A 15,257-nucleotide genomic window follows, 5' to 3' on the forward strand; every position below is an offset into this window, starting at 1 on the left:
ATGAAGAAATTGGATTTGCCAGTGCTTCTCATGCCAGGCAAAAGAATAGGAAAAAGGAGGGGAAGGAAAAACCATCCTCCATTGTTTGCTGGAGGAGAGAGGAGCCAGTATGTCTCTATTTCCTTGGGAAGGAGGGAGTTAAGGGGCAGAGGTGATGCTGGTGCCAAGGCACTGTGGAGAGGGATCCCTGCTAACGTCAGGTTGGAATTACTGCTGCACTGCCTTGCCAATGCCCCCAACATTTCCGACCTGCAGTGACAGAACCAAACCACATGAGATGGAGTCTAATTAAATTACTGTGTGGTTTCTGAAATATGAGTGCATCCCAGGACTTGAGCAGTGTATCCTGATGTCTCAGTCATAGAATCAGAAGAGAAAATAAAGCTCATCTTGTCCCAACCCCTGCCATGGGCAGGGATACCTTCCACTGGACCAGGTTGCTCAGAGCCTCATTCAACCCGGCCTTAAACACTTTCAGGAATGAGGCATCCACAGCTTCTCTGGTAACCTGTTCCAGTGCCTCACCAGCCTCACAGGGAAGAATTTTGTCCTCATATCTAATCTAAACCTACCCTTAGTTTGAATCCATTCCCACTTGTGCTGTGATTACATGCTCCTGTAAATAGGCCCTCTCCATCTTTCTTGTAGCTCCTCCACATACTGGAGGGCCACAGTTAGGACACCCCAGAGCCTTCTCTTTTCCTGGCTGAACAATCCCAATTCTCTCAGCCTTTCTTCCTTGTGGGAGCAAAGACTGCCTTGCAATGACAACAAAACCCACCAGCACAACTTGAGACAGAAAATAAAGAAATTGGATCTTGATCAACTAGGAAACTACCCAAAGGTAAGGAGATGTAAGAGTTTGGAAAAGAGCTCCCAGCAGACACATCTCAGCTGATGGACTAATGGAAGGTGTTGGAATAGATCAAGTCCCTTCCAATCCAAACTATTCTATAATTTATGCCACAGGCTCTAAAGTGTCTTTACTCTGAGCCACAAGCAAAAAGAATCAGAAAAAACCCTTCAGCAGTATGTAAGAGCAAAGAAGCCATCTGGAATGTCAAGTCTGTCCCACCTTGTTTCAGGGAACTCCAGACATGATATGGGGTAATCTTAGAGGATTAGGCCAGCTCACCTCACCCACGGGCACACTGGAGGGTCATACCTAGAAAAGACTCCATCCCTTCCCAGCTCAGCCTTTCTAACAGGAAAAGTCTTTTACCCATGCACTGTTTTTCAGTCCCTATACATGACTCAATACAGTGAAGACAGACCTCACTACTGCAAAACCTGCAGTCCTAAAGATGTAGCAGATCATGTACCAAAGAGCAGTTAACACCTTAAAATCACAACTGACTTGTGAAAGTGCTGGCTACTATTTTTGGAAGGCAATTCCTTGCTTTGAAGTACCTTGTTTAAAAAAAAATCCGTTTTCCCTCCTTTCTGTTGATACTTGTGACAGTGGGATCTCAAGGTCTCAATTACTCTGCTGAGCTGAACCCCACAGAGATACCGTGTTGCAGTCACCCTGAAACGAGGCACTTAACGAGATGATTGAAAGGAGTAATCAGGCACTAGGTGAAACACAAATCTCTGGCTATTTGGGATTACTGACTCTAAACGACAGGTTGAATTATTTTTCTATTGCATTTATTCACAAATCCATACAAGCCTTTTATCCTTACTTCAAAAATATGTAAGTAGTGTGCTTCAGAGAATTACACTCCCTGTCATGCTGCGACCAGAGGTCACTGTGGCTGAAGCTGGAGATACCAACACTCCAAGAGTGGAGTCAACATGGACAACTTACTCAGCAGGTCTTGGAACCTTTCTTTCCTGGAATTTCTCCTCTCCAGGTCAGGTCAAGTGGTGGTGGTATGCTCACAGACACTACGGAGCAGCAGCACCATCCCCACATATTCCATGCAGTGTTTTCCACCCTGGTATTTTCCCCGCTGGGAGCACCTCTGCTTGCAGCTACAGGGAAAGTGCCAGTTTCTCCACAATCCCAAAGTGCCCCGTGTTCACAGAGGCAGGGAGCACTTAGTGCTCATCAGCAGAAGGGCTGTTTACACCGGTGGATGGGAACAAAAACAAACCTGACAAAAGGGCAACAAGGACCTGCAAGACAAGGACTCTCATCCAGAAGCTTTCACAGGCAGCCAGTGAAAAAGAAAGGGGAAATCTAAAGAAAAATCTCAAACTGACCTGCACAGTGGAAGAGGTTTCTCCTACCACTTTAGCATCACATACATGGCCATAAAGGAGTGCCAGTAAGAAACTACACAGTCTCTAGAAGTCCTGACAAGAACAGCAAGCAGAGGAGTCTCCGTCTGGGGCTGAGGGGAAGCAAAGAGTGAGAGGTAAAGATCTATCTCTGATCTACCTTGCCTGTTCACAGGTAGGATGTGTATCACAGTTCCTGCATCAGACAGGTCTGCTCCCTCCACAGTTCTCCTTTTACAGAAACAAGAACCACCACTAGGCAGATAAGCACTTCATTATAGTACATAAATAAGAACCAAAAGCAACCAGACCAGTTTTCCCATTAAATGCATATTGTCCCCATGAGCCTGAAATGAAGGCCTGGGTCTGAATGTATTGTTGACAGGAATCCATTTGCAGAGGCATCAATTATTATGACTGCAATAAATCACTTACAAAGCGCTGTAAATCCCAAACAGAGTTGAACAAACACAAGGCTTCATCATTACCCGTTTCTCTTACAGCCAGAGCTGGGCTCGGAAGAGGTGCCTTTCTTAAACAGGATTGATTGGAGGTATTGCACTCAGGGACCTGTACTCTGAAAAAGGGCTAAACTTTGTAAAATAAAGGGTAAATCAAGGTTAAACCTCATTCAGGCAGTTGCAGCTGCAGCAATGCCTGAATTTGGAATTTAAAGCCAGCTTGAGAATGCCTAAAGGGAGGTGCAGGCGCACCTCCTTTGCCGTGGGGAGATGTGTGTACAGGAGAGGCTCTCACATCTCTGCAGATGATCAGCAAACTCTCCACTGGCACCTTCTGCCTGGCCCTGGAGTGTCACTGTGCTAACCAAGGGCTGTGTTCAAACACCTGCACAGGGATAGCTCTGGCCAGTGCGAGTTTCTCCACCTGTATTAGCACTCAGAACTTCTCACTGCATCTTTTTAGAACCAGAACTTGGGACAGATCATGTGAGTGATGCCGAGTGAAGGTTTCACAAGTAACGAGCATTAAGGAGGGAGAGCCTGCCCTGCATCCCTGAGCCACGAGTGACACTCTGCAGGCAGACCCTGCTCCAACTGCTCCAGTGCTCCTCTGTCCCACCCAGAAGTGGGTTCCATCTGCTGGAACCCACTGCTGTGAGCAGACTCTGCAGACTGTGGGAGCTTCTACAGCTCAGCCACTGTTCTGCAAATCCCTTCCTTACAAATAAAATAAAAAAGCAACAGGTAGGTGGCACAAACAGGAGAGAGCAGCAAAATCAGCTCGCTCAAGTCAGTTGCTCTTTGGGATATATTTTCTCTGCCAGACTTTCATTTTGAGTCCTGTGGTTCACTTTCCCTTTCTTTTCTGGGCCAAAAAGCTGCTGCTGGTTTCTCTGAATGTGAGCACTGCTGACTCCTTTGTCTGAGCCAGCCACATTTGGAGCTAATTTCTGCCAGTTTTATCCACTGCAAGATCCACAGAGGCATTTAAAAATTGCACAAGCCACAAAGGCCTTGTTGATCATTTGGCCAAACCCAGAGCTCTCTGCCCCTTACCCATATCAGACCAGAGTGATTCCAGCAGGATGAAAGGTGATGTGACTGAGGTGGATCCAGCCTCCTGCCAGTGAGATTGCAGCCTGGTCTGCAGGTCTGAGGGGCCATCTGGCCCAAGTACCAGCCCTGGACTTGATTTCACCTCACAGGGGCATTGCTGGCAATATAACACAGCAGAATCAGGCCTTTTGGAGGCCATGAAAGCTGAGATCCAGAGTCACAGGACTTGGCATTGATGCTTCATCACTGAGCCAGCAGTGATTTTCTCATACAGACGTACCTTGAAATCATCCCCTGTATGCTGGCAGGGATTTGGAGAGACATGCTGATATATCCTGCATATGCCATATATCATACTTCCGTGCAATGTAAGGAATTGCTATGTCAGCCAAATCTCTACAGAATATTAAAAATACAAAAGAATTTATAAATATTTTACATTCAAATTCTCTGCTGACAGTTTGCAAATGTCCTGATGTGGCATAACGCAGTTGATGGCTGATTAATTTTCCTCAGTTTGGGGGTACATTTATCAAGCTGTACCATTGCCCAAGTGCTGTGGGCAGTAATGGCTTTCCTTGGGCTCTGCGTATGGCACGGATTCCTGGCCCACAACCCACACCTGTGCTTAGGCATTGAGCTTATCACAGATAAAGGATGCTGGGGAAAAAACATGAGAAGGAGCAACGGAAGGGTGGCTTTCACAATGAGCAAAGGCTACTGGAGACATCAAAACTGATTCTCTTTCTCGCTTTCATACCCCCATGGGGAACCTCTGCCATGAATGACTCCCAGCCAGCTGCCAGTCCATGGTGCACACGGGGTCCCCCAGCCAGGCTGTGATCCTTGGGCTGGGCATGCAGTCTGAGACAAGGAGCTCCACCTTGGCACCGTGCTGCCAGCCAAAACGAGCACACTGTGCTCTCCTGGCATGGGCAACGAGGGGGGCTGCAAGGGGGCTGCAGTTTTCACAGCAAAGGACAATAAGTGATGCTGTTTTTACCAGAAAAGGCACAAAGATAATAAATTTTCTGTCTGATTCACATGAAGGCGTGTGAAAGACGTTTTGTTTCCCCCTTTTCTGTCTGTTCTGCTGGATCTGAAAGCATGTCTTTGCATTTCGCCAGCTGCTTTCCTTTCTGGGGTATGGTTAATTTATTTGTGAAGGGAAAAAATAATGCACAATTTGCCTTGCTTCCCTAAACCCAAAATCAATCCTAAACACATCAGACCTATTCCTCAGTGGCCCCACCTGGCACAAGGTGAGACAGTGCAGAGGGTTGATGCTGGCCTCCTGGCTTGGAGCTACCTGTGGGCTTGTAACCCTTTCCCTGAGATCTCCACGGTCACGGAGCCCAGGGAAGCCTGAAGGAAAGCAGTGACAAGGACATCCTTGCCCCTTGCCCTGCCAGGCTCAGCTTAAAAGGTCAGGCAAACAGGGTCGACCGAATTCCTCACACAAAGAGCTGAGAAAGAGGAAATCTTTACTCAGCACTCATTAGCTTTGGGATCAATAGCTGGAGCAGGGAACTTCCAGCTGCACCCTGTTCAGCACCACTCCTCGCCCCAGCTGCACTGGGCTCAGAGCTAGATTTTGGGAACCCAGCCCTGCCAAATACCACTGAATTCAGCAGGATTCTGGCAATTCTTACAATCCAAGATGCTGCCACGTTTGCCTACTCAATTTGCTACTGCCTGCCAGCCAGTGGCAAAGCTCTTGGCTGTGCCTTGGGAGAACCTCTCACTTGTCCCCCAGCACTCCCAGGCCCTGGATCCCCGGGCTGCCTGAACTTGGAGCAGCTGAAATGGACCCCAAACATCTCACAAGAGAAGAGTGCACACTCATGACAAGAGGCAGGCCATGGAATTACTTGCAGACAACACTGCATCAGACAAGATTTGAGGCTTATTTTCTGTTTGCAATCCTATCTAAACACAAACCTCCTCATTTTCCACAAGCCTTTCGAAAGCGTGTCCCTTCAAGCTTGTGAAAAAATCTGAAAGCACAGAAAACTTCAATCCAACTCAATCATGGGAACCCCTTCAACAGAAAGAAGTAAACCCAAGCTCTTGCCCACAGGCTGGGCATCTTCCAATTCAGGCTTTTGTGACTCCCACCCATCTGCACTGATACAATAGCAGGGCCACGCTTGGCTCTGTGGCAAACTCAAATGGGGTTGGCAGAAACGGGGAAAGAGATATGATTGTGTTTCTCCAGGGAAAGTTGGTCATTAGGAGGGTATTATCTGGATGGTGGTTATATAAACTGTGGCTGAATGGGCTTTATTTACAATAAGAAAAATTGCCAGAAAGTGATCGGAACACATGTGGTCTGATGAAAAGGCTGCACTTGAGCAGCATGAAAAGCCAATAATCTGTGAGGAAGTAGCTGTTTGAGAGCTAGGAATTTTAAGCAGGGATAGTGCTGGGGGGAGGGGTATTTCAAATCTAACCAAAACATCAGTTTGGAAATTTCTCAGCATTCCCAGAGCTTGTGTGAAACCAGGGGTACAAACAGGGAGAAGGCTGCTGCAGCCCATGGGCCAGACCTGATTTAGGCTTTCTGCAAACCCACGGTGTTTACAGCCGTGCATCCCCAGCCCTTTGGCACAGGACCCTTTCACACAGACAAACCTTATCCCCACACATTCACCACCAAGGAGGTCACACACACCTGAAAAAAGGAACCTGCTTTTATAACACAGTGGATTTCTCTTTTGTGAGCATGTTCCAGGTCTCCTTGAATACGTATGAAGTGTGACGACCATCTGATTCCCGTTCCTTCTCTCTTTCCCACACAGGTTTTCAGACTGCACCACAGAGAATCAGGGCTTTCTAGCTTATTCAGTACATGGAAACTAACTCTTGAAAAGCTTGTTTCCTTTTCCTTTCTCCTACATGCTTTATCTGATCTAGAGAACTGCCTGCAGGCTTCTCTGTGTGGGCCATCCATGGATTTGTACATCTGCACTCAGAGAAGGTCCCTATTGCTCTCCCAATCTTGCCAGTATTTGGGGTTTCTGCTAAGCATTGGCCCAAATTTTCATGAGCCTTTCCCCTGCAGCCCTCATCTCTGCTCTGGTAATGGACAAGTCAAAGCCCAGTGCTTCCCATAAGATCTTAGGTTTGTTTTTTTCTTAATGGCATTATGTACACTGTGCTGTACCTCACACTTCACTGCTCTGCCCCTACCTCTCCTGAAGGTGTTCACAGGCTTCATCCCCCACCCTGAAGAACTCTGTCCCACCAGAACAGAGACAGGCCTCTCCAAAGAGAGACTGCTGTCTTCCCAAGACACATTTCAGATAAACAATGAGGAAGTCTCTTTTTCCCCACAAGACGTGTGATTTGTAGACACCAAAAATCAAGCAAGATGGATGCTACTGCAGAGCCCCAATCCCTGAGTTCATGAAGGGCTAAGACATAAGAAAGCTTCCGTGATGTCAAGACACAGCCACTCAGAAAAGTGGGTCTGCAATTACCAGCAGAGCAGAGTTAGGTTTAGAATTATATTGGAGAGGGATTTAAAAAGCACAAGTTTCAGTCCTTTATCTCCACAGACTCCCTTCTCCTCCCTCACTGCTAAGATTGCAAAGGCCACAGGAAGCAGTGCAGCATCTTCTGCAGGCACAGCTCTTTATTGACCCCGGAGCTTCCACTTGTGCGTGCAGGAGAGGTTTACACCTTCTGGGCTTTTGGTTCAATCTGTTCCTGCTCTTAAATGCAAGCCTCAAATTAAGGGTGTGAGAAACCTGTCCCTCACAGATCACAGGCCATACATGCCCTTCCCACACCTGCAGCGTTACACGGGGCACATGGAGGGACATGGTTGGGTTTGTTCAAGCCTTTTTCTTTCAGTGTGATTAATCCTACCCCTTCCAGTGCAGGTGCTGGCACATATGGCCACTGCATTCATCCTGCTCATCAAACACACAGGACCAGCTTGTTCCTAACTTTCAGCTTTACAGACTGACAGAACTCACACTAGTTTCCCTGATTATTTTTCTTCTCCGTTCATCTGAACACTGCACTCCCTGAACTGAAGGGCGAAGCATATGGATTGTTTATTAGGAAACGAGTGCTTTATGTTATGTATTGTTCTGTAAAAAAAAAATCTTCCAGCTGTCCCACAATTACATAATGTTGTACTTACTCAATATTTAGATAGGTGATCTTTAAGGAAAAGATGGGCTTTGAATAAAGCGTCTCCTTTCCTTTCAGGGTTAATGGTGAGCAACATCCAGTTCTGCAGCTGGCAGGAGATTGGTTTTGGAAAGGTGACAGTGACACAGTCCAGCTCTTCTGCCCATTTGTATATTTGACAATCTGATGCCAAAGCACTGAGCACAAAGGAAATTATCTTTATAAAGCTGTTTGAAATTGTCTTTAATTTATCAGCTTTCAAAATAGTCTCTTTTTTTTTTTTTTTTAACAAACACTCTCACAGCACTCATACGTAGAGATCTGAGGGCTTTTCTGCTGTATTGAAAAACAAAACCATTTTGAAGACCCTTCTTGAAGTTAAACGAGATCAGCAGTTTCTTTTCAAAACAGAACAGTCATGTACAATTTCTAAGATGTTGCCAAAACCAGACCAAAAACCTCCCAATTTCACAACACAGAACATATCTATCAGCCATTTGGCTGCTGGAGTGTTCTGGTAAAAATCTGCTTGGCATAATTACACTCCGTACAAAGTTCCCCAGCAGCTCAACCAGAAACTGGGTGCTGTTTGTCCTGTCTCAGCAAAGAGATGTCTGGTGGCATCTTTAACTGGATGCCTGCTTCACTGGTGCTACCTGGTCCTTAGCAAAACACAGAGAGCACCTCTGTGCCCCTCATGGATGCATCACATTCCTGTGACAGCTGGCAGCCACTGCTTGCTTCCTAAAATATTAAGATATATGTACTCTTGCTTCTTTTCCCAGATGCAAACAGTGGGAAGGGAATCAGCCCATGGAGAGATGAAGATAAGCTACAAATCTATTTGATCCTTTCATATCTGAGGAAACAATCCTCTGGGATCTCCGTAAGGGAAGGTCTCCCAAGAGGATTGAGGTCTCAAGTCAGAAACTCCATCCCCACCATGGATGAATTCTTACAGTACCCTTAACAGAGCAGGGATATTTGCTTTGTTTCAGGGAGGGACTGAGATAAAAGGCAAGGTTTGAATTTGACCAAGACCTGAAATAACCACTGGCACAAAGAATGACTCACAAAACCATACAGCCATGAAACTTTGCCAGAGCTGCATCTTTACGTATTTAATTTCCTAAAAACTCTGATCCTAGGTGACTGCTGCCCTGAGTGCTACCTGCTCTCCACAGCTCCTTTTCCTGTGTAGGTGTCAGGGCCAGCAGAGCACCACAGCTGAGGCACCAGGGTCACAGAGATGCCCTAGGGCACCCCAGCTGCCCACAGCAACTCACAGCTGCCACCTGGGCTGGGGGTAGAACAAATATTATTGGAGATTAGGCATAAAAAGTAAAGAAAGCAGCAGCACCTTGGCAACCCAGGGTAGATTTGCAGGGTTGCCAGCAAAGGGGGAGGCCAGCAGGGCAGCACAATGAAAGAATAGTCAGTAAAACCTTTGTGCTTGTAAGCAGAGCACGTTTTTGGTTGTGTGACTGAACAGCAATAAACAGAGAGCCAGGGACAATAACCACAAAGACATTTTCACAGAGCTCTTCTCAGGTTAAACTCAATTTCCCACTGGCTTGTCATTGCTTTGATTACGAGGACTGTTACTGTGGGTGTAGCACAGCCTGAGTTTAACACTGCCAACCCTCAGGAGCATCACCACCCCTGGCCAGGCAGCATCCCTGGAAGAGCACTGCCCTTACTGGGAGCGTGCTAGGAATACCTCCAGCCTGGAGGAGACCACTCTGCGAGCAGGGAATTGCAACACAACTTCACACAAAGGAAACCAGGACAGAGCCCCGTGGTGGTGGAATGGGAGCCAAACTCCCCAGGATTAAGTTCTGACTTTGCAAGGGGCCTGTTCTGCGAGACAGGCTGTGGAGGCTGTGCAGATCTTTGTGTCCATTCTCTGTGCCCACCCCAGACACCAAGGGGCAGGGGACAGGGGTGCCATCAGCTTGCTGGTCTGTTTTCACACCTCAGGGCCTGGGATGTTCCAAGGTGTGATTTGTGGATGTTTCCATGGATGTCTATCTATCTACTTGAACAAACCACAGAGGACTTGGCCAGCACTGAAACCATTCAGAGTACCTGCTGCCAAGCCAGCTTCCCACTGTCTGGCCATAAATCTGGGTCTGACATATGCACATGCCATGTTTTCCAGCTTTCTGGCTTTCTATCCTTTCTGTTTTAATTCCAGAATGGTTACAGTTAAGGAATACTGTCTCATCAAAATGCCTATCAGCACACTAGCTTGTAAACACTCGTAATAAGAATGGCTAATAAAATGCAGTTTATTAGCCAACCTTGGACAGTATTTTTACAGCTTTTTCCACTCATCATTGAGGAAAGATAACTCCTTTGCAGCTGTTCTGAAGCTGGCATTGCCACCAGCCTCCCTTGGTCTCACTTGTAATGAGCTGAGTAATTAAAGTCCTTATAGGAGCCCCAGGGTTTTTTATTGGCCACCACAATCCAGTCCTCTGCTCCCCGACTGACTCAGAGAGGAACTGCCACAAATATTGTTTCCAAAATAGGTCAGCAACAAAACTCGCTTTTCTGGTGTTACATGATGGAAAAATTCAGCAGCTCAGCTGCTTGAGAGTCCTTGTTTCCTGAGCCAGGATGCCAAGGAAAAATCCAGTGACCCCTCAGAAGTCTGGCAGATCAAAATCCCCGGTCAGGATTGTGGAAGAGCTGCCCGTGAATCACTGGTGTTAAAACAGTAACAAGCAAATATCTGAAATAACTAGGGTAGGGGGAAGTCTTCACTACACAAAGTTCTCAGAAATCAGCCTGGAGTGATGGTGGATAAGTGATGATTTGTTCAGGGTTTAAACAGTTTGCTTATATTTATACCACACTTGTTCTCAGCCACCAATTGGGCAAATGAACCACTAGAGAGGAACATTGTAAAAAGCCTAAACCATTGATTGAAAAGAGAATGTTTTCCTTAGTGGAAAACCATGCATAGGCTTCTCTAGAACAAGATGCTTTTTTGTAGCAAAGTCTGTTTTTCCAAAGGTACTTGGTGAAGTCAATTATCATGATATATGGAGTTACTTTCCATGAGGTAAACATAAAGCCAAATGCTTGGCCATAAACATAAACCTCCTAAGTTTTCCTCCTCCTTCTGTCCTTTTATCTCTTTTTATTGCTACATTTAGAAGTATAAATTGGTAATTTATTGAAAAATGAATGGTAACATTTACCAAAGTGGCACTATTCACTACTCTTTTTACTGTGAAGAGTCTGGTTTTAGGAGCCTTTTTCTTTATGTTTTTTAACACAAGCATAAACAAAAATGATCCTGAAAAGATGACCGAAATTATTTTCCCTCTTTACTTGCTTCATTTAAAAAAGAGAAGCACTTAAATAAATTCACAGAAAGGAATAAGGTTTCTTTGTGGAAGAACTTTTCCCTATCAAGTTCCCAGCATGGCAATCCAGCACTGCAGCCTGGAGAAGGTAAAGAGATGTGCCCAGGGCACCAGCAGAAATCCTCAGCAGCTTCAGTCTGGGATCCTCATCTAGAGCAACAAAACTCCCTTTGACTCCAGGTATTAACTGAGACCACTGACCTGGCTAAGGCAGCCACATCACCAAAGGATTACCCCTGCTCAGCACCCATGCCCAGGGCACAGTTACTGCAGTAAAAGTCTGATTACAGCAAATCAGATGCTGCCAGCAGTTCTTAGCCCAGGGCAGGGCTTGCAGGGAAGGTGAATCACTACCAGTGGCACAATTTACATCCCTGACAAAAAGAAATAATCCTCCTATGGGTATGAGCAGTCCCTGTGCTTGGGGGCCATGTGAGTAAGAAGTGCAGGGCAGTCCTTTAGTTTGGATGAGCCCTCAGCCTCCCCTGCAGAGGAGGTAACAAATCCTTGAGGAGAAGCTCCAGGCTGCCACCCCCTCCAGCCCAGACCACAGTGATATCTGGTGCTGCTTATCACAGAATGCTGGAAATACCCATTCTGCCACAGTGGAGCTTTTGGGATTCACCACAGAGCAAAAGCTTGGTGTCCCTGAGGCTCTCCCTTCCCCATGCACCGATTACAATTGAGGGCATTCCTTGTGCCCTTAGCACATTTTAATGAAACATTGCATTAATAATTTCACATATGGGAAGTAATTCAGCTGGACTGGAAACTGTCCACATAAGTCACCTGTGACTATGCTCTTTGCATTTTAATTCTTCCATTTCTGCAGGGCCAGTCACTCCCACCTTCTGCTATGTCCTGGAACTGAACAGACAGTGATAACTTTCTGTGGGACAGATAATTCAATTAAATCCATTCAGTTCCAGAAGTTATCACAATTCACAAGGAGGAAGTCTTTGTCAGCTAAACTTTCACAGTGTATAACAAAGGGCCTAATACACTATATAATTTATATAATGACAAGTGCATGAAAATGGTATAGGATTTTTTTTCTGTAAGAGCAGCATCCTGCATTGAGAGAAAAAATCTCATTATAAATACATCCTCTGAAGCACTCTAACAATCTAAAAATACGGCCTAAGAGTGAAGTCACACTGTATTTAGTACCATAGTTTTCTATTTTATACAGTACTTATGCAACCCCATCCAGCAGATGCTTGAGGCAGTGCCCTTGAAGGACTCAGGCATCCTCTAAGTCATCCTCTCACCAGTGGACAACCACACACAAGTGGAAACGCAGGCAGATTTGGATCAGGTTCTCTGCACAAGTGATTTTATGCTGCTCTGGGTAAATATGGGACATAGAAAGCCAAACACTGTGCATGGCAGGGAAAGGCTGCAGGATTTGTTTCAGAGAATGACCCACAAAAAAATGTGAGGCAATGAGCCTCCCTCTTGCACTGAGCCCCAGGAGTACTGTGCTGAGCACAGTCCTCAGCCTGCAGCTCCTGGAAGCTTCAGAGAGCCCCTTGCAGAAAACATTTGTTAAAGGGAGGTTTGATACTGCAAGATCAGGAGCTTTGCCTGGGGAGATGCCACTGGCAAGGGATGGCTGTGGACAGAGAACCAGGCGTGCCTGCTCTCCAACAAGGTCTGCTCTGGCTCTTTGAGAAGTCTGCAGGGATTTCAAGCACCAAGCCAGTGTCCAAATCAAGCTGAATATCAGTCACAGCGAAAATGACTGAAAGGTCAAACTTGGGCCAAGCAAATGGGTGAGAAAAGAGTCTTCAACCAGCACAACAGCAGCTAAAGACAACTACCATTATTGGTTGGGTCAATCTGTAATATCTCCTCCCCTCTGCGTAGGATAAATTCTCAGATCAGCACCAGAAAAACATTTTTTAAAAAGTTAGTCTGTCCATTAATACATGGCTTTGAAAATCTAACCAGTGTGGACGTGGCTTTTTCTAGTCTCACATTTCTGTTTCAATACTGGGAGAAGCCCTTCTGTTGAGTTAATCCTGATCTGCTGAGAATGATATATTAAATCAGCTGTCAGTTCTCACTAATTTCTCAAAGGGAACAGCCTTTGTGATAGATTTTCTCTGGCGAGGAACGTAACAGAAAGGAATTGTGGTAAAGGAAGAAATTCTGCTGAAAAGTCACTCCCAGTTTAAAGCAGATAATGAGCACCAGAGCTATTGTGAAAGTAATTAATTCTAATCACTTACCAGACAATAAAATTTAATTATGGGTTCTTTGAAAACTAAAAACCCAACAATTATTCTTAACAGGCTTTTCTTGATGCAAGATAGGGAGCAGAATTTGTTGAGGCTGGTTTTCCCGCAGTTAATTTTTTTTAAAAAATCAGCTTTCAGTTAAGGATGCCTGAGCTTACATTAATATATAAACCAGAGCTCCTGTGCTAAGCTGAGCTCCCACAGGACAGAAAAACAATCTTCAAGGAACTCCTCAATATGCTTGTATATAATTGGCATTCTCCTCTCTGCTGAGGTCTCAGATCTTTATTATCTCTTCAGGGGTGCTCTCAGCTCAGAACAGCTGGATGTCTCCAGCTTCAACTCAGGTACATTCCCGGTGGTAAGAACAGAAATTCCAAGTGTTTGTTTTGCCATATTTAGGTGCTGTTTGGCAGCTTAGGAGAGGAGTACCAGTGGTGTAGCATAAGCAGGGGACTCCTGCTCTGTGTCCAGGTGGCTGTGGCTCACACCCACTTTCCTCCTGCACTGTTTGAAAGTGCTGCTGCACTTTCTAACAGGAAATTACCCACTCTCCTCCAGCCTAGCAGCCTGTCCCTCCCAGCCTGAACGACATGAGGACAGCACAAGGGCAGAGAAGGATCATCCCTGGTATTTCTCAGTTTTGATGTCCTGCTCATCTGTTTCTCTCCCCACCAGCTGCAGCGCACAACTGCTCTTGCCCCTGAAAAATCTTCCAACCTCTTCAAAATCTAACAAGACGTGAGGCAATCCTGTCTACAAGGAGTTACTGGAAGGCCTTTACTAACAAACATAAACTAAAAAAATTGGAATTTCCCTAACGACTTTAATGTCAATCCACCTTGCCCTGTGCACACTGGGTGCCCAAGTGCCCTCGGGGTCTGTGTTTTCTGTTTGCCCAGTTTTCAGATCCTGTGTGTCACTGGTGTCTAGGATAACACAGGCATCCACCTCCTCCTCAGCACCCCTTTCTTTACCCATGCTAAGCTCACAGCCATGTTTTATCTGTATGAAAACTGCCCAGGGACATTCCTCACCTGGCACTGCTCCTGAGGTGCCTGGGGATCCAAATGAGATGTAAATGACACAGCAGGGCTGGGACCTTCATTTCAGGAGCAGCAGCAGCTCAGGCTAAGCTGCAAGCCAGACAAATACTGGTATCTTTATAGCTCTAGGAAGAGCACTAAAAAAATTTCAGTGCCTGTTCCAGGATGTACTAAGAAGTCAGCCCTGCTGGCAGTAAGAACATGCTATTTATGTCCTTTCAGCTGGCTACACCAATGAATTCAAAATTTGACTAAAGGTTCAGGTTTGAACCTCAGCAAAGGTCACATTTTGACCACTTCACCTCCACCATTTTGTCTCCCATGAATCCTGACAGGCAGCAAACACTTCAGCCCCGTGATGCTTAGTCAGAACAAAACCCACTTTTCTAGGGGTTGTTCCCAGTGCTTCTGGCAGAAGGGGATGGATTGCAAAGCCTCTCAAAGGCTGTGAATAGCAGAGGACACTTTAAGCCACAATGAGGTCTCATCATTAGAAGAGATCTTGAAGGAGAAGAGCTTGGCAGCATTTAGTAACGCTCAGGAAGTCAGAAAAAGGAACAAGATTATCTAGAGCTGGAAGAGCAAATATTTTTCCTGAAAAGGCACCTGATCCTCCATATTAATATCGTGGGTGATCATTTACCCCAGAGGCTAAAAGGAGTGTAAAATCAGCACAGCAACATTATGCTGGCTTTGCACTAATGC

This window comes from Prinia subflava, chromosome 6, assembly GCF_021018805.1.
Source record: "Prinia subflava isolate CZ2003 ecotype Zambia chromosome 6, Cam_Psub_1.2, whole genome shotgun sequence".
NCBI lineage: Eukaryota > Metazoa > Chordata > Aves > Passeriformes > Cisticolidae > Prinia > Prinia subflava.